The sequence below is a fragment of the Camelus dromedarius genome, chromosome 15 (genome assembly GCF_036321535.1).
Source record: "Camelus dromedarius isolate mCamDro1 chromosome 15, mCamDro1.pat, whole genome shotgun sequence".
NCBI lineage: Eukaryota > Metazoa > Chordata > Mammalia > Artiodactyla > Camelidae > Camelus > Camelus dromedarius.
Genome location: NC_087450.1, coordinates 7,607,908 through 7,632,086, shown reverse-complemented (window position 1 = coordinate 7,632,086; position 24,179 = coordinate 7,607,908). Strand labels below are relative to the sequence as shown.

General features: G+C 38.5%; 1 long non-coding RNA gene across 1 annotated transcript; it reads left to right on the top strand.

Moving 5' to 3' along the window:
- Positions 1-2,568: 2,568 nt before the first annotated feature.
- On the top strand, positions 2,569-24,179 carry LOC135322965 (uncharacterized). Its single transcript, XR_010384021.1, has 4 exons — positions 2,569-2,753; positions 5,322-5,436; positions 10,397-10,531; positions 24,148-24,179. It is a non-coding gene; the product is annotated as an uncharacterized LOC135322965 (long non-coding RNA).

Below are 24,179 nucleotides of genomic sequence, written 5' to 3'. Positions count from 1 at the left end.
TTGATTTCAAATTTTGTAATTGAGTAGTTGATTTACATCATATTAGTTTCAGGTGTACAACACAGAGGCTCAACATTTTTATAGATTATATTCCATTTAAAGTCACCATAAAATAATGGCTATATTTCCCTGTGCTGTATGATGCAGCCCTGTAACCTATCCATTTTATATGTAGTATTTTTTACCTCTCAATCCCCTATCCCCTTCCTGCCTCCCCTCTCCTCCTTCTCCCCATTGGTAACCACCAGTCTGTTCTGTGTACCTGTGAGTCTATTTCTGTTTTATTATAGTCATTAATTTGTTTTATTTTTTAGATATACATGTAAGTTAATACATAGAATACTTGTTTTTCTTTCTCTGACTTATTTCACTCAGCATAATACCCTGTAGGTCCATCCATGTTATTGCAAATGCCATTATTTTATGTTTTATGGCTGAGCAATATTCCATTGTGTGTGTGTGTTCATATGTATATATGTGTGTGTATATATATGTATATATGTATATATACATATATATATAATATACCACACCTTCTTTATCCAGTCATCTGTCAGTGAACATTTGGATGGTTTAAGGGTCTTGGCTATTGTAAATAGTGCTGCTGTGAACATTGGGGTGCATGTGTCTTTTTGAATTATATATTTCTCCAGACATATACCCATGAATGGGATTGCTGGATCACACGGAAGTCTATTTTATTTTTCTAAGGAACCTCTATAATGTCCTTCATAGTGGCTGCACCAATTTACATTCCCATCAACCGAGTAGGAGGGTTCCTTTTTCTCTTAAAAGGTCAAAAGTTCTCTACATTTATATACTTTCCTTTCGGTTTAGGACACAATTTGGCAAAAGCCAGATAGAATTTAATAGCAGCAAATACAATATTTTTTTAAATGGCCATGCATTATGGATAGATATGTTATTGATGAGTTGGTTCCCTATATTTGTAGATGTAGAAGTTTTTATAGCTTCACAGACATTTCAGTCTTGCAGAGAGAAAAATGTCTTTGCATTTTGCTGAACTTGTCCGGGTGGCTTTATCGAATTTGTTCCAGGCCTGAAGAAGTGAATACACATCCAAATCTGAACCATTTGAATGTCTGCAAGATTTTAAGAGTCTAGAATGTCAGATCTGAACTATAACTCTGGTGAATGACATCAGTGAGTGGACTCAAGAAAACTCCATTTGAGTGCAAAGCCTTTCATAAGCCAAAAAAGGCTTTGAAATTCTGGCAAATCCAGAGACTTTTGTGCACCACATATGACCACAAACCCATGGGGACAACCACAGGCCTTCTGGAGTGCCAAGGGAATTCCACGTGAGGAGTCCAGCACTCACAGGAATCCAACAAGTCCCTGCCAGCCAGAGCACCTTCATTGCTACTGTGCTGTTTTGAGCAAATGCCTTTTCATCAGGTTCAAATTGGTTTGTTGTTATTTTTTTTGCATAAAAAAATCAAACAACTCCTTGTTCCCTTGGTGAAAGTAAAAGCCTAACATTTTCTGATTTCTTTTGACAGAGAAAACATGAGCCTATGAATCTAACCTCATCTGTGATGGTCTGCAGCTGGGAGCAACCTGATCAGTGTCAGTCCCTTTGCAGCCATTGGCTGGGAGCCTGCATGTTACCTGGAATGGTACTTGAAACATGTCACCCTAGCCGTACCTTCACTGTGGGCTGGGAGGCGAGTCAGTCAGGATCTGCATTATGGAATGTATGTTTCAGATCCAAAGCTAGGAGATCTTTTTTAATAGCCAGAGAATATAGTCATAAATATATCTATTAATGTACTAATGCAAGAACCGTTTTAAATATTTTTTATTATAAAAATTTACCCCCTAAATTTGAAAATGAAAGAACAGTGGAATTAAAAATCATCTGTACCTTAATTATACATAAAGAAACTTAAAATCCTTCTAAACATTTTTTTTTGTTCAAATGTAGGTATTTTTCCCTTCCAAAAAGGAAAATTATTGTTTCACATTTTTTTGCTTTTTCCTTTTATTATATTTTCCATATCAATAAATATAATTATTTTAAATCCCTTTTAATGGCTGTTTAACACTATATTGAACAGATATATAAATAGTCCTAGGTTTCAGAAATTAAAAAATTTGTCATTACAATACCACTGCAAAGAATATTATGGTGTTTCTAATTTTAGTTACTAATTTGGACTAAAAATTAACAAGTTTGCTTTTCTTCATGTAAAACAATGGTTATTTTATGAATGAACTCTTAGGACTTTAAATGACTTTTCAGTAATTTCAACAAAGAAATTATCTTTAAGGCAAAAATGTATGATGGTTTGCAAATCTATTTTTATTATATCTTCACTTTTACCAGTGTCATATGTGTGTGTGTTTGCACAAGTGCTTTAACTACCAGCAACGTAAGAAAAATCTGTGTACTAAAAATGTGAAAATAGTTTCCTCATTTGTGTTTTCATTCTCCCAATATAGGTTTTGGATGACAAGCTTGTATTTGAAAAGTACACACCCTGTGGGAGGTTCTCTGTACATACGCTGAGATACTGCACATAAAGTTGCCTCTGAAGCCCAATGATCTGAAAACCCTGTCCTCAGCCTTTGATAATTTCAGCTGTTTTATGAAAGTCCTCCATGTGGATGAAAGTATCATCAAGCCGGAGCAAGAGTTTTTCATTGCCCTATTTGAGAAGAGCTGCGTGAACGACTTTTATATTCAGGATAGAGATACATTCTTCAATCCAGCCACCAGAAGCCACATTGTAAGTCTAAACCGAGTTTAGCTGCTGTCTTGGGGGTGATTTAGAACCTGCTGTTGAATTATCAGTGATTTGGTTTGGTTGGTTTGGTTTGGTTTTTAAAAGCTGCCCATAAAAAGGAAAAAAGTGAAAGAAAAGAAATATGCCTACAGATTCCTGTTAGGATAGTAAACAGTGGCTGGTTAGTTATCCTGTATAAACCACACACTCTTTTAGAATCTTTTTAGGTTTACTTCATCCTTTCTCAGATCAAGTATCAAGTAAGGGACAGTGTTAAAAACAATTCGGGATTAACAGGCTTGTGAGCTCCGGGATCTGCAAGGCAGCTTTCCCTCCCCATGGTGTAAGTCAAATGGCAGAAATGAAATAAAGCACCTCATGTATCCTCCGGTGTTAACAGGAAAAGGCTAATCTTCTTGACCTTGTTTCTTCCTGGGTAAAATGAAGATAATATGTCAGGAGGCGACAAGCTCACTTAGGGCAGGAACCATGTTGTCTTGTTCACTGCGGAATCCCAGGCACCAGGAAGGCTGAGTTTAACGAGTGAGTGAATGAATGAACTGTAGTTCCCCCAGAGTTACCATGTGGGGCGGTGCGGATTAGCAGCTAAGAGCATAGACTAGAGAGGGGAGGGTACAGCTCAAGTGATGGGGCACATGCTTAGCACGCATACGGTCCTGGGTTCAGCCCCCAACACCACCTCTAAAATAGACAAATAACCCTAATTACCTCCCCAGCCCCCACCAGAATTACCTTACTATCTCCCCGCCACCAAAAAAAAAAAAAAAAAAGAGAAGAGGCCAAGAGCATAGACTCAGGCTGGAACACCTGTGCTGGTTTCTAGCTGTCGACCTTGTAAAAAAAACACATTTAGCCTCTGTGTTTCTCAAGTTCCTCATCAATAAAATAGGGATAATAATAATACCCACTTCGTAGAGTTGCTATGGGGATTAATGAATCTGTGTCAATGTTAGAACAGCCCTGGCTAATAGGAAGTACTATGCATCTGTCAGCTCTTTTCATAATTACTGACAGATGTTATTATCAACCAAAGGAGTATTAGTTCTTTGTAAGGGAAATAAATGTTAGACCATTTCACTTATCATTTTCTGTAATTCAGGATTTTTCCCTCTGAAATACCATTTTCTGTCTGTGCACTAGGAAGCCACAGGGCTTTCCAAATTTCATCTGTCTGGGTTCTTGTCATTATGGCAATACTGCAGAGTGTTGACATTTTTTAGGGACTCCGTCTGAGATGACAGCAACCCCTCAAATTCAGGAGCACATCTCTAACTGATAACATCTCGCATGAAATGACGTTTTCAAAATGTAACAGCTTCAGACGCTTAATGATGCCATAAATGCAAGGATGTTATATCTAAGCTCTTTAAATAAATCCTGTCATTGAAATAAAGGAAATACTGTATTATAGCGCTCTATGACTTTGTTATCTTTGCTATCCATTTATCTGACTCTCTAAGACCAAAGAAAGCAAAGACTGAGATTGATCATTAGTACTGTGTGGTACACGTATATGTGGATTAAGACAATACTGAAATGCACTGTTTAAGATATTAAAATGGGCACTAAACAGCTGCTTGATGCACATGCATGAACAGAACAGGGAGCTGGGTGCAGGGAGCAGACACTGAGCTTCCTGGATCAGAGACCCAGCATAGCAGTCCAGCCCAGCAGTCCACCTGTTTTATATTTATGTCCCTGCAAAATTAGCAGTGAGAGTCTGAAATGAACTTTGGGGACTCTGGCAAACAGCTGTCATGATTACTAATGTGGGACACCAGGATTCTACAGTGTTTAGTTGGCATCTGCGCACAACCAGTACTTTTCCACTAAAGCCTGTTGTAATTGCTGGTCTCACATCCAGGCTGAGGAATCATCTTATGTGGTGTTTGGGAGGGAGGTAAGTGGAGTCAGGACCCATGTTAAGGCTGGGTGGGTAATAATCTGGTTCTAGTACAGGAGAAAGGAAAGTAGGTCAGGTGGGAAGGAGAATGACTGGATTTAAATTTTGTTTCTTGAGTAAGCTAAATATATAACATCATGTCAAGTTTCTTTGTTGTTTATATTCCATGTGCTGTCACTGAATAACTACTGAATTGTGGGGACAAAAAAGCCTGGGTTTTAGAATTGACCCTGCCTCTAACCTGCCAGAGTCCAGGTTCCTCTGGGTGTCCAAGGAGGGGGCTGGACCATCAGGTGTCCCTCCACTGCAGCAGTTTGGGCACTTGCGTGGCCTAGTTTTTTTGCTGTGGAAGACTGGCACTGTTGTAGGACATTAAGCATCTGCAAGGCTCTCACCAGGTACCCACGGTTGTCCCAGGACTGTAACATCCAAGTGTTCCTTTCCACTCACTTTTGCAAATGACCCTCAGAGGGTTAGTATTAATACTGGGTGAGAATTATGAAAAATTATATGGTACCTCCATCCCTCCTGGCAAGTGAGGGCCTCTTATTTACAAATGTCCACAAAGTGTTAACACCACATTTTATCAACAGAACATGCGAACACATGGTGACATTGACGCTCACCTGTTTACTTCTGCTTCCCAGTGCAACTTCAGCCTCCGTCAGAGGACCTCAGCTGCCCCAGCGAACAGGGCCTTCTGTACAGGGAATGGGCTCCTCCTCGAAGCATAGACAAGAAGCAGCCCTTAGATCTCATCAGGTGAGCTGCTGTGGAGGGCACTCCAGTGGGAAGGGCTCAGGGTTGCCCTCACGGCATCTGAGTGTGACAGTCCTCCAAGAGTTTTACGAACCAGGAAGCTCACAGGAGCTCTGAGCTTTGTTGCCCCAAGTTTTTACTGGAGGCTTTATAACAAAGACATGATTTACTGGGTCACTACCGACATGGCTAACCCAAACCCTAACTGTAACTCAAACCTTTACTTAGCCCTAAACGTTGAGCCCCTTCCTCTCCTGGTGGTCACTCACTTGTCACAAAGCTCAAAGCCCCACTCCTCTAATCACATGGTTGGTGTCTCTGGCTGGCCAGTCCCCATCCTGAGTCATCCCATGAACACAAGCCAAACAAGGGTCCACCATGAATAGCAAAGACATTCCTATCTTGGGAAATTTCAAGGCTTTAGTGGTTGCCGTCCAGGAACTGGGACCAAAGACCTACCAAATTCTTCATTAAACAGGAGTAAATGTTAGTTTTCACTTAAATTATAAAATAAGAGAGAAATTCTCACTGCTTTGCTGTATCTGCTGTTCGACACCGTTTCACTACACCACGTGACTGTAATGTCGCTCTCAGCATGTGTCTTCTCAGAGCAGCAGTGCCGGCTGCTTCCCGGGAGCTTATGCAGTTTGGGCAAGGCTGCTGGGGGGACGGAGGCCAAGGACAACCGAGCAAACAAAAATAATTGGGCGAATAAGGAAACAATGTCAGATTGAAATGAATGAAGTAACACAGTGTTGAGATGGGAGACTTGGGGGGAAGTGAGTCAGGAAAGCTATCTTTGAGTAGGTTACATGTGAGCTGAGATGGTGATAAGGATGCTGGACTTTGAGGATCTGGGAAAAGTCACCCCAGGAACAGAGGCAGCTTGTCCATTGGCCCCGAGGCACAAATATGCTCAGCAGGTTTGAGGAGATACTGGAGCCAGCGCTGGTGAGAGTGATGAGACGCGAGGTTTAGAAGGGCATCAGGAGCATGGAAAGGAATGTAGACTCTTAAGTGCAGTGAGAAACAGTCATGATTGTTTAAGCACTAAAGTAATTTTCTCTCACTTACATTTTGCAAAGATAATGTGGAGAATGAATTGCAGGGACCCAGGAAGCAGGGAGGCCGGGTAGGAGGCTCTTGGAGTGGGCCAGATGAGAGATGGTGGGAGCCAGGGAGGAATGCGTTTGGGGAGTGGGGCTGACAGGATGCAGTTATGGGCTGGCTGTGGATGGTGAGGAGAAGAGGAGGGTCAAGGTAGCCCCAGGTCGGCCTGGAGCCAGGTGCCTGTTCTTTCTAATCTCAGCGCCCCATGCAGGTGCCCACCTACTTGGGCAAACCTCTTAACCTTCCAAGTGAGGGTTTTAAAACACAGAAGTCTTTTTGTTTGTTTCACATATTATGGAAAGATTCAAACATGTACAGAAGTAGAGAGAACAGCACAGCCAGTCTGCCTGTATCAGTCACCCAGCTCCAGAATTATAAACTCAGAGTCACTGTTGTTGCATCTTTCAGCTCCACCTCCTCCCCTCTCCCGCTAAGGGATCATTTTGAAGACATTCCTACATAGCTTAACCTTTCATTAGTGAAATGACAAGGTCTCTTTCAAATACAATTGGAATATTCATTTTTTTTTAGGGTTACAAAATAATTCCCTGATTGTCACAAAAATACACTTTTAAGCAGTTTTGGGGTTGAAATCAGGATCCAGACTAAGTTCACACATTGCAGCTAGCATATCTCTCAAGTGGGTTCTAATCTATAATTTTCCTGTTTCTCATTTTCCTTGAAATTGCTGAGGGATTTCTCTATTTCCTGTTTGGTTGATTTCATTCTCCCCTGTGGTTAGACTTATTTCTCCATCCTATGTATTTGCTTTAGCTAAGTGATTTGATCCTCCCCTAAAAGCTTGATCTGATTGAGATTCAACTTTGTGCAAGAATACTTGTTATGTGAAGTTTTGTACTCCTAGCATAAGGTACATAATGTCCAGTTGACTCTCTTTATTGTGATGACAGCAGCCAATAATGATTGTCACCTGAGATCATTATTTCATAAGGGATTTTATTTCATGTGGTCATACCCTAATTTCCTCCCTCAATTATCAGCAAGATCACAGTCATGAAGAGGCACTTTCTCATTAACCCGGGTTATCCTGTAGAACACAGTTTTAAAAGAGGATGTTTGTACATATGTAAATATTTAAAGTTGATACATTTTTCTTTTTAATTTTTTTTCTAATGGAGGTACTGAAGATTGAATCTAGGACCTTATGCATGCTGAGCACACACTCTGCCACTGAGTGTACCCCATCCCCCTTGAGATTCATATTTATATGATATTTTCCTTCTGTTATTTTTATTTTATGTTATACAGTATTTGATGGCAGGGCAATGGGTTTGATGGCTATTTAATCATTCTTTATGGGCTTTTGGGATTTGTGTGTATGTTTGTGTTTGTAAAGAAAACAATTTCCCCACTATTTTAAGTATGTTTTGCTAAGGAAAATATGTTGATCTGTTCCCTGCTCCTGGTCCATGTGTTCCCTTTGTTGCTTCCCACTAGTGGCCCCTTGAGCTCTGTGACAAGTCTAGCGTGTCGTTAATCCAGGTTGAAGGAGATCTGAAGAGATTTATTCAAGGAGATGAAATTTGTAGACAATGTATTGGAAAGTATTGAGAAAGTTATTCATTAGGAGAAGGTCTGGGGTTGAATTGTTAAGTGCACAGAAATCTAAGCTATGAACCACCAAGACAATTATTAACTTCAGGGAAAACAAAGTAGGAAAGGAAAAAGTAAGCCTAGCAGACAACTTGCTACAGCTGTGAACAGTCTGTACAGAGTCCTAATAACGTAAAGCAAGGATACCGAGCTGATCAAAATTATAATGTAATTGTATCAAAAGTTTGGAAGAATGAAGGTTTGGGTGTGTAGATGAGATGGGGTTTGAAAGAGAGCTTAATCCTCATTTTCCAAAATAGATAGTTAAATAGGTGATACATAAAGCTGAAAAAGGCAGTAGGCTGTGTTACAAGGATATTAGTCAGAGACAGGGAGTAATTATTCCAAGAGTCAGCAGTAGGAGCTGAACGTGGTTGCTTCTGGCCAGGAAATGGGGCGGTTGTTGGGAACTGCTCCTTTTTACAATCGGTGTTCGAGAACTGTTTGACTCTTTAATGAATGTATGGTATAACTTTGATAAAAAGAAATCAAAGCTGAATTTTGAAAAATTGATGTTAAGAATTGGGGTGTTTTTGACAGAGAGAGATAACAATCAGACAAAACTACATTTGAAGGGATCCTCATTATTTCTAGCCTTTCAGCAAGGACTACGGGGCAGACATCTGTTTAAGGTTAAAAAATTCTTTCTGACCATCTTGCCAACATGTAACCTGTGGAAGTAATGAACTCCCCGTCACTGTAAATATCCAGGCAGAGGCTGCCTGCCCAGCTTTCTAACTGTAGCAGGGTGTCTTTACCACTGGCCAGTTGGAGCAGGCAACTTCTAACATTCTTTCAGTTTTGAATGTGGCATTTTCAGGACGGATAGTTGATAAGAATGTATTACAAGAAGCTTAACAAGAAAGAGTCCAAGACATCTCAAGCCCATTGCCAAGGTTTTCTCTGCCAGACACCATCCTGAGCCTGCCATCCTTGAGCCAGGCCACAAAGCCCAGTCACATGAGAATGAAAACACTTTGTCCCTCCTGTCTGATTTGGCATCGGGCTCAGCCCTTTCCGCCATGGAATGGTCCACGCCCAGGTCTCTGACGATGGAGCTGGTCTCACAGCAGCCCTGTGAGCGCTGGTCCAGCCCAAGGGGGTTCCTGCGTGAAGTTTTCCAGGACTCCAGGCTGTTCTCAGAGCTGAGTCCCCCCTAGACTAAGCCCTCGGAGCTCATCTCAGCTCCAGACTGAGCCGGAAGCCTCAGAGAGAACTCAGAGCTGAGGAAAGCCACAGGTTTTACCCAGCACTGCCGAGTCAGCAGTGAGCCAGCTGAGGGAGGTATCAGCCACAGCAAACACACCTGAGCCGCCGCCTCATTGTTCCGCCTCATCCCCTAAGCCCTCTGTGTCTGCCTGTCTGTGTCTGTCTCCCTTTCAGGACCAGCCTGGCACCGCTTCATGCCCTGCCTCATTGCTTCTAATCTTGCCTCCCTGGCCTGTTCCGTCTACTCCATATTAACTGAGAAACATTGAAGAGTTTTTAAAACCTAAGAACAACAGACGTGCTAGATACAAAGAATACAGGGCATTGCCTTCCTCAGTCACATCCCTCCTGCCCTCTCCCATTCCCACAATGAGTTTTATAAATATTTTGTCACAGAGACATTGCACTCCCAGTTGTTATCATTATCAGCCATTTCCTTATTATCTGTGGTTTACGATGCTTTTGCTCCAGGGAAGTTCACGAGATAAGGCAGGAGCAGATGACTGAGCCAGTAGTTGAAGTCCACTTGTGTCAAGCCTGTTAAGAATGATCTTTGGGGGGATTTGTTGAATGTGCCAGTCTGTCCAGTGAGTGGTGATGATCCCCTGCATCTGCTCCGGAGTCGGCCTCGTCCCCTCCTTTGCTCTGTTCTCATTTATCTCTCTTCAGCAGGTGAACCAGTGATCTGTACTTCTATGATACGTAAAATACTTCTTATTTCACGGTAGAATTTGGGGGCTTCTATGAAAACGCATATGTTTTAAGTGTGAATTGAGTCAGAGGTTTAAACTTAAAGCCCCCTTGATTTAGAATCAGAAATTAGTATGATGGAAGGAGGGTATAGCTCAGTGCTACAGTGCATACCTAGCATGCATGAGGTCCTGGGTTCAATCCCCAATGCCTCCATTTAAAAAACAAATAAATAAACTTAATTATGCCCACCAAAAAACAAAGAAAAAAGAAATTAACATGAGGATGAAGCTACAGTGTGATTGTGTGTCTTCTGAAACTACCTTCTGTCTTTCTGCAGGAAATTCTATGGAGAGACGGTTGGAATCTACTTTGCTTGGCTGGGCTATTACACTCAGATGCTCCTCCTGGCAGCAGTCGTGGGGGTGACTTGCTTTCTGTATGGATATTTTAATCAAAATAACTGTACCTGGAGGTAACTTCTCTTTATTCCTTGTTACCGTGCTGACTTAAATTAGAATGACTTTCTCCAGGAACATCCATGTTGCTGAAAATGGCCCTATATTGTCAGTATTTATGGACGAGTAGTATTCCATTGTATTAATATACCACTTCTTTAACCAGTCATCCATTGATGGACATTTAGGCTGTCTCCATGTCTTGGCTATTGTAAATAGTGCTGCTATGAACATTGGGGTGCTGGTGTCATCCTGAAGTAGGGTTCTTTCAAGATATATGCCCAGGAGCGGGATTCCTGGGTCATATGGCAAGTCTATTCCTAGTCTTTTGAGGAAACTCAATACTGTTTTCCACAGTGGCTTCACCAAGCTGCATTCCCACCAGAAGTGTAGGAGGTTCCCCTTTCTCCACAGCCTCTCCAGCATTTGTCATTTGTGGATTTTTGAATGACGGCCATTCTGACTGGTGTGAGGTGATACCTCATTGTAGTTTTGATTTGCATTTCTCTGATAATTAGTGATATTGAGCATTTTTTCATGTGCCCATTGATCATTTGTATGTCTTCCTTGGAGAATTGCTTGTTTAGGTCTTCTGCCCATTTTTGGATTGGGTTATTTGGTTGTTTCTTATTAAGTCATATGAGCTGCTTATATATTCTGGAGATCAAGCCTTTGTCAGTTTCATTTGCAAAAATGTTCTCCCATACTCTAGGTTGTCTTTTTGTTTTACTTATGGTGTCCTTTGCTGTGCAGATGCTTGCAAGTTTCATTAGGTCCCATTTGTTTATTCTTGCTTTTATTTCTATTGCTTGTGTAGGCTGCCCTAGGGGAACATTTCTGAGATGTATGAGATATTTTGCCTGTATTTTCTTCTAGGAGGTTTATTGTATGTTGTCGTATGTTTATCTTGCTGAAGAGACTGTCTTTATTCCATTGTATATTCTTGCCCCCTTTGTTGAAGATTAGTTGACCAAAAGTTTGTGGGTTCATTTCTGGGCTCTCTACTCTGTTCCATTGGTCTATATGTCTGTTTTTGTACCAATACCATGCTGCCTTGATGACTGTAACTCTATAGTATTGTCTCAAGTCTGGGAGAGTTATTCCTCCAGCCTCTTTCTTTTTTTCTTAAGTAATGCCCTGGAAATTCTATGTCTTTGATGGTTCCATATAAATTTTATTGTGATTTGTTCTAGTTCTATGGAATATGTCCGGGGTAATTTGACAGGGATTGCATTAAATCTGTAGATTGCCTTGGGCAGTGTGACCATTTTAACAATATTGATTTTTGCAATCCAAGAGCATGGGATACCTTTCCATTTCTTAAAATCTTCTTTAATTTCCTTCACCAATGGTTTATAGTTTTCTGTGTATAATTCTCTCACCTCTGTGGTTGGATTTATTCCTAGATATTTTATTACTTTGGGTGCTATTTTAAAGGGGATTGTTTCTTTACTTTCTTTTTCTGTTGATTCATCATTAGTGTAAAGAAATGCAACTGACTTTTGAACATTAATCTTGTAACCTACTACTTTGCTAAATTCTTCGATCAGCTTTAGTAGTTTTTTTGTGGACCTTTTAGGGTTTTCTATATATAGTATCATGTCATCTGCATATAGTGACACTTTTACCTCTTCTTTTCCAACTTAGACCCCTTTTACTTCTCTTACTTGCCTGATTGCTGTGGCCAGGACTTCCAAGACTATGTTGAATAGGAGTGGTGATAGTGGGCATCCTTGTCTTCTCCCAGATTTTAGTGGGAAGCTTTTGAGTTTTTCACCGTTGAGTGCTATGCTGGCTGTAGGTTTGTCATATATAGCTTTTATGATGTTGAGATATGTTCCCTCAATACCCACTTGGGTGAGAATTTTTATCATAAATGGGTGTTGAATTTTATCAAAAGATTTTCTGCATCTATTGAGATCATCATGTGGTTTTTGTCCTTTCTCTTGTTGATGTGAAGTATTACATTGATTGATTTGCATATGTTGAACCACACTTGTGTCCCTGAGATGAACCCCATTTGAGTATGATGTATAATCTTTTTTATGTGCTGTTGGGTTCTATTTGCTAGTATTTTGGTAAGGACTTTTTGCATCTGTGTTCATCAGCGATATTGGTCTGTAATTCTCTTTTTTGGTGGTGTCTTTGCCTGGTTTTGGTATCAGGGTGATGGTGGCTTCATAGAATGAGTTTGGGAATGTTCCTTCTTTTCAATCTTCTGGAAGAGTTTGAGAAGGACTGGCATGAGTTCTTTTTTGTATGTGTGGTAGAATTCCCTGGTGAAGCTGTCCAATCCTGGACTTTTATTTCTAGGGAGGTTTTTTTTATTGTTAATTCGATTTCAATCCTAGTGATCGGTTTGTTCAAGTGGTCAGTTTCTTCTTGATTCAGTCTTGGTGGACTGTATGTTTTCAGAAACTTGTCTGTCTCCTCTAGGTTATCCATTTTTTTCCCATGTAGTTTTTCATGATATCTTCATATGATATTCTGTATTTCTATGTTATTTGTTGTAATTTCTCCATTTTCCTTTCTTATTTTGCAAATTTGCGCTCTCTCTTTCTTCTTCTTTGTGAGTTTTGCCAGAGGTTTCTCGATTTTATTTATTCTTTCAAAAATCTAGCTTTTGGTTTGATTGATTATTTTCTTTATTTTTTTCAGTCTCTATTTTATTTATTTCCTCCCTGATCTTTATTATTTCCTTCCTTCTGCTGACTTTTGGGTGTTTTTGCTCTTCTGTTTCTAGTTCTTTTAGCTGGTGGGTTAGATTGTTTATTTGATATTGTTGTTTTTTTTTTTTTTGAGGAAAACCTGTATCGCCCTAAACTTTCCTCTTAGCACTGTTTTTGCTGCGTTCCATAAGTTTTGTGTGGTTGTGTTTTCATTTTCATTTGTCTCAAGGTATTCTTTAATTTCAACTTTGATTTCATCATTGACCCATTGGTTTTTTAATAGCATGTTGTTTAATCTCTATGCTTTCCTTCTTTTTTTCTCCTTTGTTTCTCTGTATTTGATTTCTAGTTTCAATGGCTTTGTGGTCAGTAAAGATGCTTGAGATAATTTCTATCTTCTTAAAATTGTTGAGGCTTCTTTTGTGACCAAGTACATGATCAATCCTAGAAAATGTTCCACACGCAGTTGAAAAGAATGTATATCCTATTTTGGGAGGTTGTAATGCTCTGAAAATATCCACTAAATCTAATTTTTCTATTGTATCATTTAATTTCTCTGTTGCCTTCTTTATTTTCTGTCTGGAAGGTCTGTCTAGTGATGTTAATGTGGTGTTAAAATTTCTGACAATGATTGTATTCCCATCAATTTCCCCCTTTATGTTAGTAGTTGTTTTATGTACTTAGGTGCTCATGTTGGGTGCATATATATTAATGATTGTAATATCCTCATCTTGTATTGCTCCTTTAATCATTATAAAATGTCTTTATTTATCTTTCTTTATGGCCCTCGTTTTAAAGTCTATTTTGCCTGAAATCAGTACTGCTACACCTGCTTTTTTGGAATTTCCATTTGCATGGAGTTTCCTTTTCCGTCCATTCACTCTCAATCTATATGTGTCCTTCTCCCTGAAGTGTGTCTCTTGTATGCAGTGTATTGAAGGTTCTTGCTTTATTATCCAGTCTGCCACTCTGTCTTTTGACTGGAGCATTTAGTCCATTAACATTTACAGTAATTAATGATAGATGAGTGTTTATTGCTATTTTGAACTTATTTTTGCAGTTGATTTGGTATTTCTTCTTTGTTCCTTCCTTCTTCCTTTTGTGGTATGGTAATTTTCCTTTGTATTATCTTGGATTGTATTTAGTTTTTGTGACTCACTTGTAAGTTTTTGGCTTGTAGTTACACTTTTTTGTAAGTCTGTTAACCAATTACTGTAACTGTGTGTACTAAACAGATAGTAATGTAATCTCAAACCCATCCTACCAAGAACAAAAAATTTTAAAAAAAAGAAGAAAGAAAATAATACTCTATATTTTCTTGCTTCCCTCTCCCACTCAATGATTTAGATGTCTTCTTTTACAATTTCATGTTTATTCTATTTGTAATTCGTGGTAGTTATCACCTTTCCACTTATGAGTTCTCATTTCTGTAGCATCGTGCATCTTTTCTATTTAGAATAGACCTTTCAATATTTCGTTTAGCATGGGTTTAGTGTTGCTAAAGTCTTTTAGTTTTTGCTTCTCTGTGAAATTCTTTATCTCTCCTATTCTAAAGGATAGCCTTGCTGGAGAAATTATCCTAGGCTGCATCTTCTTTTTCATTCAGGACTTTGAATATATCTTGCCACTCCCTTCTGGCCTGTAGTGTTTCTGTAGAGAAATCAGCTGAGAGCCTTCTCTTGTGACTCACTCTTTGTTTTTCTCTTGCTGCCTTTAGGATCATTTCTTTATCCTTCAGTCTGGCCATCTTGATTATGTTATGTCTTGGTGTGGGTCTCTTTGGGCTCTTCTGGTTTGGGAACCTCTGAGCCTCCTGTACTTGGGTGTCTGATTCCTCCTTTAGGTTTGGGAAGTTTTCAGTCATGATTTCTTTAAATACCTTTTCCATCCCCTTTGTTCTTTCTTCCCCTTATGAAACCCCTATTATACATAGATTGGCATGCTTTATATTATCCCATAGGTTCCTTATATTGTTTTCATTGTTTTTTATTTGTTTTTCTCTCAGCTGTTCTGATTGGGTGCTTTCTGTTGTCCTGTCTTCTCGGTCACTTATTCATTCCTCTGTATTATCTAGCCTGCTTTGTACAGCCTTTAGGTCAGATATCATTTCAGCCAATGAATTTACCAATTCTACTTGGCTCTTCTTTATAGCTTCTATTTTGTTTTTGACATATTTTATGTCTCTAAACACTATCTCTTTTAGTTCCTTCAGTAATTTGATCACTTCTTTTTTGAACTATTGATCTAGTAGGCCATCAATGTCTACTTCATTGATCGTTCTTTCAGGGGATTTCTCTTGCTCTTTTAATTGGGAGTACTGCCTCTGCTTCTTCATAATGCTCATATCTCTCTGGCACTGTGGCTTAAGGAGTATCAGTTATCTATTGTGGTCCTTAAAGGAGTTTATTTATCTATCTAAAGTCTTTGTGGGAATAAAACTTAAAAACGAGAGAGAGAGAGAATTTTAAAAGAATGGAGGAAAAGAAAGTTTGAAAAAAGTGTATAATCAATAATAGAAGAGCAAGTTGAAGCAGATTAGGAATCGAGCTGAGATGTCTTTTAAAAACCTTAATAAAAAGAAGAAAAAAATCAAAACACAATATTTGAAACCTGTGAATAATCAATAAGAGATCAAAACCAAGAGAATTAAAAATGAAATGAGAACTGTAAACATATAGAACTCTTTAAAAAGTAAAGATTGAAAAGGTAATAGAAAACAAAACTGACATAACAAGATTTAAAAAACAAAGATATGTTCTCTTAGAGACTGTTCACTCTTAATTGTTTTATTGAGAGGTCTTTGTGTCTTCACCCTGTTTCACGAACTCAGCTTGCTCTGTTGGCCCCCTCGTCTGTGCTGCTCACAGTGCCCGTCGGCAAGAAGATCATGCCCCTCCAACACTGGGTCAGGTGCTGCTCTCCTTCACGGTGGGCAGGTGGGTCACTCCCACTCCGGATGCCACAGTCAGTGCTGTGCCAGTTGCTCCATAGGTGGGCTCAGCTTCAAGAATAACAGCTTTATGGAGATATAATTCACATACCATAAAATGCAGCCTTTGAAAGTGTGCATTAGTGTTTTAAGTACATTTTAGTGTTGTGTAGCCATCATTCCCAAAAGGAACCAGTACCCTTTAGTAAGTCACTCCCTAACCTTCCTTTCCCTTAGCCCCCAGCAGCCACCACTCTACTTTCTGCCTCTACGGATTTGCCTGTTCTGGGCATTTCATATAAGTAGAACCATACAGTATGCTGCCTTTTTTGATTGTCGTCTTTCATTTAGTGTGACGTTGTCAAGGCTCATCCATGGTGTAGCATATTTCTGTACCCAAATTCCTTTTTGTGTTCAAATAATATGCCATTGTTATAAGTACACCACATTGCTTATCCATCCATCAGTTGATGATGAATAATTCTGCTGTAAATGCTCATGGACAAGTTTTTGTGTGAACACATATTTTCAGTTCTCTTGAGGATATATCAAAAATGGAATTGCTGGGATGTATTCTACTTTTAACATTTTGAGGAATTGCTAAAGTAGCTTTTAAAGTGACTGCACCATTTTATATTTCCAGTAGTAATGTATGAGGAGTCCAGTTTCTCCACATCCTCATCAACACTTTATTACCAGGTTTATAGATACATTTTATATATCATATATCATATATATTTGTCATCCTAGTTGGTATGAAGTGGCATGTCATTGTGCTTTTGATCTCTGTTTCCCTAATGCCTACTGATTTTGAACATCTATTTATGTGCTTATTTCCCATTTGTATGTCTTCTTTGGAGAAACATCTATTCAAATTCTTTGCCCATTTTAATTGTCTTTGTCTTTGTATTGTCACGTTTTAAGTCCTCTTTGTCTATTCTGGATAAAAGTCCCTTATCAGGGAAAATATTGGAAATATTTTCACCCATTCTGTGGATTGTCTTCTTACTTTCTTGATGAAGTCCTTTGAAGCACAGAAGTTTTTAATTTTACTGAAGTCCAGTTTACTTGATTTTTTTCTTTTGTTGTTTGTGCTTTTAGTGTCATATCTTAGAAGTATTTGTAATCCAAAGTCCTCAAGATTTTCTCATTGTTCATTTTCTAAAAGGTTTATAGTTTCATGTCTGTGATTTATCTTGAGTTAAATTTTATAAATGGTGTTAAGATAAAAGTTCAGTTTTCTTTCTTTCCAGGTGTATGTTCAGGTGTCCCAGCATCATTTTTGTAAAGATTATTTTTTCCCCATTGGATTGTCATGGCACCTTTGTCAAAATTTAACTGGCTACATGTAAGAGTTTGTTTATGGACTCTCAGTTCTTTTCCCTCAATCTATTTGTCTGTCCTTTATGCAAGTACCACACTGTATGGATTACACTTTTGTTAGTGAGTTTTGAATTTGGAAACTTCAAAACTTTGTTCTTTTTCAAGATTGACTATTCTGGGTATCTTGCATTTCCATATTAGTTTTAGGATCAGCTTGTTCATTTCTGCCAAAAAGCCAGAGTTGCATTGAATCTATAGGTCATTTTGAGGACAATTGCCATCCTAACAATAATAAGGCTTCTGATCCATGAACACAGAGGAGCTTTCCATTTATTTTAGGTCATTTTTAACTTCTATCAGTAGTATTTTAGTTTTCAATATACAAGTTTCAGACATTTTTCTCAGTATTCCACATATTTTTCTTAATAATTCTAAGTATTTTATTCTTTTTAATGCTATTGCTAATGAAAATCTTTCCTTCTTTTTATTTTTAGATTATTCACTGCTGTTGTATAGAAATATAATTACTTTTTTATATACTGATTTATGTCTTACAATTTTGGTCAGACTGGGTTATTAATTCTAATAGGTTTTTTTTTCTTTTCTCTCTCTTTTTTTTTCTTTGTGGATTCCTTGTGATTTCAATATATAATATCATGTTATCTGGAATCGAAATAGTTTTATTTCTTTCTTTCTAAACTAGAGGCTTTATTTTCTTTGTCTGGTTGCTTTGACTAGAACCTCTAGTACAATGTTGATTTTGGGAGGAATATACAATGTTGATTTTGGGAGGAATTAATTCAGTCTTTCACCATTATGTATGATCTTTGCTCCAGGTTTTTCATAGATGTTGTCTGTCAAGTTGAGGAAGTTCTCTTCTATTCCTAGTTTTTATCCATTATTCTATTAATATGGCATATTACATGAATTGACTTTTGTATGTTGAACTTCCTTTGCATACCTGGATACATCCCACTTAAATGTGGTCTATTTTATATGTTACTGGATTGGATTTGCTTGTATTCTGTTGAGGATTTTTACAATTATATTCATAAGAGATAGTCTTTAGTTTTCTTGTGATGCCTTTATCTGGCTTTGGTGTCAGTGTGATACTAGTCTCATTGAATGAATTGGGAAGTGTGCCCACCTCTTTATTTTCAGACGAATTTGTGAAGCATTTTTTGTTTGTTTGTTTTTGTTTTTCTTTAAGTAGTTGATGGAATTCACCAGCAAAGCCATACGGGCCTAGCATTTCCTTGTGGGAATGTTTTGGATTACTGTTTTAGTCACTACTTATTGTAGGATTATTTGAGTTTTCTATCTCTCCTTGAATTAGATTTAGTCACTTATATCCTTCTAGGAATCTATCCATTTCATCTAGATTATCTCATTTATTGGCTATACAAGTATTCATGGTATTCCCTTATATTCCTTGTTATTTTTGTAAGGGCAGTAGTGACATCCTTCCTTTCATTTCTCATTTTAGTAATTTGAATCTTCTTTCTTTTTTTCTTCAGTACTAGCTAAAAATTTGTCAATTTTCTCTATCTTTTCAAAGAACCAACTTTTCTTTTTGTTGATTATTCTCTGTTCTTCATCTATTCTCTATTCCATTTATTTCTGCCTTTACTATTTTGATTAGAATATTTAATTCATTTACATTAATGTAATTTCTTATCAGGTTGAAGTTACATCTGCTCTCTGCTTTCTATACGTCTTTTTATTTCCCCAATGCTCTATTACTACACTTTTTTTGTACAAAGTAGGCATTTTCAAGTGTGGCATTTTAATTTGTTGTTTATTTTATCTTTTTCTTCTCCTCCTCCTCTTCCTCCTCCTCCTTCTCCTCCATTTCCCTGGAGATTATTATTAAAATCTTGTTTTAAAGCAATCTAGTTCACATGAATGCCAACTTAATTTCAATAGTACACAAAAACTTTGCTTTGGTATCAATCTTTTCCCTCCCCCTCCTCATGCTGTCACTGTCATACAAATTACACCTTTATGCATTTATAAGTGCATCTACACAGTTTCATAAGTATTGTTTTATGCAGTTGTCTTTTACATCAATTAGAAGAAAACACTTACATGTAATACTGTATTTATACTGTTTTATTTTTTTACTCATGTAGTTACCTCTACCAGTGCTCTTTATTTTTCAGGTGAGTGTCCTTTCATTTACAGCTGCTGGACTATCCTTAATATTTCTTGTAGAACAGGCCTGCTAGCAATGGATTCTTTCAGATTTTGTTTTTATAGGAGTGTCTTAATTTCTCCTTTAATTTTTTTGAAGAATCATTTTGCTGGCTATAAAATACTTGGTGACAGTCTTTTCCTTTTATCACCTTGACGATACCATCCCACTGCCTTCTGGTCTCCATGGTTTTTGATGAGAAATCAACTGTCTTACTGAGGAGCCTTTGTATATGTTGAGCAACTTTTCTCTTTCTGCTGTCAAGATTCTTTGTTCTTGTTTTTTGACACACTGAGTCTTATGTGCCTATTCTAGATGTCTCTACGTTTATACCATATGGAGTTTGTTGAGCTGCTGGGATGTACAAATTAATGTTTTCATCAAATTTGGGAAGTTTTCAGCCTTTATTTTCTTATATATTCTTTCTACCCCTTTTTTTCTCTCCTTCCGTCTGGCGCTCCCATTATGTTTGTATTGGTATTGTTGATTGTGTCCCACCTATCTCTGACACAGTGTTCTTTTTTTTTTTCATTCCTTTTTCTTTCTGTTCCACAGACTGGATAATCTCAGTAGTTTTAAGTTAACTGACTTTTTCTTCAGAAAGTTCATATCTACGGAGAAACCTCTTATTGAATTTTTCATTTTAGTCATTATATTTGTATCTCTAGAATTTCTAGTTGGTTTTTAATATAAAATTTATCTATTGATATTCTCTGTACAATGAGATGTTCACATAATTTAATTCTTTAGGCATGGATTCTGTTACCTCTTTGAATATATGTGTAATTCCTTATTTATGTCTTTGTCTAGTAAGTCCAGTGTCTGGGTTTCCTCAGGGAGTTTCTATTGACTACTTTTTCCCCTGTGTTATGGCCAAACTTTTCTGTTTCTTTGTACATCTTGTAATTTTCTGTTGAAAACTGGACATTTAAAATACTACAATGTGGCAGATCTGAAAGCCAGATTTTGCTCATCTCCAGTGTTTATCATTGCTTCCATTGTCATTGCTGCTGCAGCTATTTATTTAGTTACTTTTCTGAACAAATTCTGTAAAGTCTGTATTCTTTATCATGCATGGCCATGAGATCAGTGTGTGTGCAGAAAGCCTAGTTGTCATCACTGTAATAATGATTGGACAGTGATTTCTTTCAATGTCTGGAGCCAATCGTTTGAGCTGTTGCCAGGTGGCTGTGTGTCTGCGTGCTGAGTGATGCCCTCAGCACCGGCAGGCAGTCTGCAGCTCTTCTGTAGCCTTTAGCTCTTGCTTATGCAGAACCTCAAGTTCAGCCAGAGTTGAAGGCTTAAGATTTTCTCAGATCTTTCCTTGCCATGTGCCACATATGTGTATGGCCTTCTACAATTCTCAGTATTTTTTGGAGCTTTTTAACCCTACCTCCACCCCCAGAACGTCTCATTACTCAATTTTGCCTTCTAAGTTTCCTAGTCAGCATCTAGTTAGCCTCTACTGGTACCACTGCCTCAGGCAGTTGTAATGTTAAATACTCACTGCTGATTGTTTTCCACACACACTCTGGGGACAGACTGCACAGCATGAGTTTGAGATAGGTCAAATAGTGACAGCTCTCTGGGGACGGATTTTTTGGGTAACTTCAAATCAATTCTGCCCCTACCTTGATTGTGAGACCCTTGCTTTTAAAGGCCACCATTTAAGGAGAGGATACGGTAATGGGGGTAGATCAAGTTACAATGCCACAAAACTCACTATCTTTATGGAGATTTAGCTGTTTTTTTTCTCAAATAAACACGCCCCGGATTGCTGGAAGCTTTTGTTTAATTTCCAGAGCTCTGCAGAGGTTAATTTTGACAAATTTCGCCATTGGCATTGCTTCATAGAGGAGTAAGTTTTCCAAGATTTTTACTCAGATATTCTAGAAGTGTTTCCCATTTGCATTTGTTTTTAACTGAGTTACTTGCAAGACTAACTAATTCTACAGCTCCAGCCCCATTCACATAAGAGTCCATCTGCATGGCTTCTCCTACAAGGAGCAGTGTGCAAACTGTTGTCAGTTTGTTGTTTTCTTATTAAAGTGTAGGGGTTTTTAAAAATATGCTCATGAATAGCCCTTTGTCATATTTACACGTTACAAAACTTCCACTAGCCTGTGGCTATTTTTTTCCCTCACTTTTTATTGCTTTAATGAAGTTCTCACTTTTAAGGGTTTTCAGTATAGCAGTCTGTGGATGCTGATCACACGGGTGAGACATTTAACTACTGTCTAAACCTCTGTCTTTGCTCTGATTCACTGTCTAGAGCATCTGAACACATCTACTGAACCCCGTATACCAATGGATGCTGACAGCCCTAATTAAAAAAATGCTTTTTAAGTAAAGAAAAAAATATTAACTTTGACACTGGAAAAGACAAATCTCAAATTTCCTAGCTGATCTTGCTTTCTGTGATCATTAGCTACATCATGTTTATAGAGCCAAAAGGCATATTGAGCTACTGATTTTATTTCATTGGATTTTAGAATGTAGAACACATTTCAGGCCCACTTATAGCACCATATGTGTATCTTTAATGATATGTACATATGATGATGTCTTTATTTTAAGTACCTTATTTTATTTTAAGTACCTGCTGCTGTGAACCTCATTAAGGAAATCTTGGAACTGCAGAACTGAAATTTTTCATACCACCATCATCCCGTAGCATCTCTTTTGCAATTAGATGTTGTGTGGCAGAGTATTTTTCTGCTCCCTAGAAATGATCAATGTTGAAGGGGAAAAAAAATCTTCCTCTAATAAATATAGTCCAAATCACACATTTATCTGAACAATGGCCACCATTTTAGTCCACACCAATCCATCTATTCATACTGACAGATTCCTCAACACAGACAATCCACCACTGAAGTCAGGGTCCTCAGCACATGTTCTAGCCCCTCCCCATTCCTTGTTGATTCTGACCTACTTTTGTCCAACGTGTCCTGCCAGTCTCTTCGCTGCCTGACTGCAGTTTTTAATTTTTACCTTTGAGTTCCAGGCTGTGCCTAGTGATTTCCAGAGAAATGCCAGACACCTGGCTCATCAGGAGGGGCGGGGAGGATTTCAGGAAGCTGTTACCCTAACTCACTTGCAGATCAGTGAGTGGCTGCTGTGAGCATTCCTTCTAGATCTCTGCCATGCCAGCTGCATCCACCCCAGCAAAATAACGTAGCTCCACCAACTACCTCTGCCTCCATTCATCTGGGTTTCTGCTTTCAGTGACACTCAGATGCTGCTGATGGGCATTATATATATATATATATATTTTTAATTGAAGTATAGTCAGTTAAAATATGTCAATTTCTGATGTACAGCACAATGTTCCAGTCATTCATGTACACGTATATATGTATGAATTCTTTTTCATTAAAGGTTATTACAAGATATCAAATATAGTTCCCTGTGCTATACAGAAGAAATTTAGTTTTTTTAGCTATTTTTATATATAGTAGTTAATATTTGCAAATCTCAATCTCTGATGGGCATTTTTAAAGCCACATCTGGAACCCTTGCTGCAGAAGAGTCTCAGAAATATACTTTCAACCTTATAGCCTTTTGGTTAGGAAGTTGGAATAAAGGCTGAGCTGGCTCACCTAACTTGTCTGCCTTTGTGAGTAAAGAGGTCTGGAGTTTCAAGGCCCAATGAAATGTCCCAGCCCTTCAGTAGCAAACTTAAAGCAACCAAAATGCTCCCATCTACCAGAGCATGACTTGTCCTTAGACACTGCTGGACATAACCACCAACGCTGTCTAAGGCATCGTCTTCATCTGGAGCACACTTTCTTTAGATGTCTAATATCCTGATTAACAGGATAAGATGGTTTGGATTCCCAAGTTCACAGGCAGCCTTCTGCCTGACTTTGGTGTATATATGTTCATTGAAGAGTCCTCTCTCAGATCAGCTAGAGCTGCCTGGTGTGTTGTTTGCCAGAGAATGTGGGTGCAGTTCTCCCCACCAGAGTCCTACCAGTTGTTTTATTGCAGGAAGAGAGAGAGCAAAAGAGACAGAACAGGAAGTTCTTGTCAAGCCTCAAACACAGTCACCCCCGCCCAGGTCTCTTGCTCTGGGACACACAGCAGTGCAGGTCAGCAGCGACATGGCCCCGGTGTACTCCAAAACATGGTGTGGTTGTACTGGGCTATCTGTGTCTTTCATGGACCCTGCAACGTTCTCGACTTTGTGAAATGGGGAACTAAGGAACTCCCACCCATGCCTGTAGCTCCCAGGGTTTGCCCCCTTATGGGTTTTGAGGATTTGCTGGCAACTAATTCTTTTTCACCAGGTCATTTCTCGGCAGTCCTGTGACTTCCTTATCAGAACTGCTCCTTAAGTTCGGGATTTAGTGGAAGATGCCATTTTACCCTGTACGTTCATGTTCAAGGAGGAGGAGGAAGACAGCACAGATCAGAATTGCTGTTTTGCTTTTTGTTGTTGTTGTTTTCATAAGCCGTCTCCTGTTGTCGAATAGACACTGACCAAATGAATGACTGTTACACTCCCATTTGAAGGATGAGGAAAATGACACTCAGGGAGAGGAGGC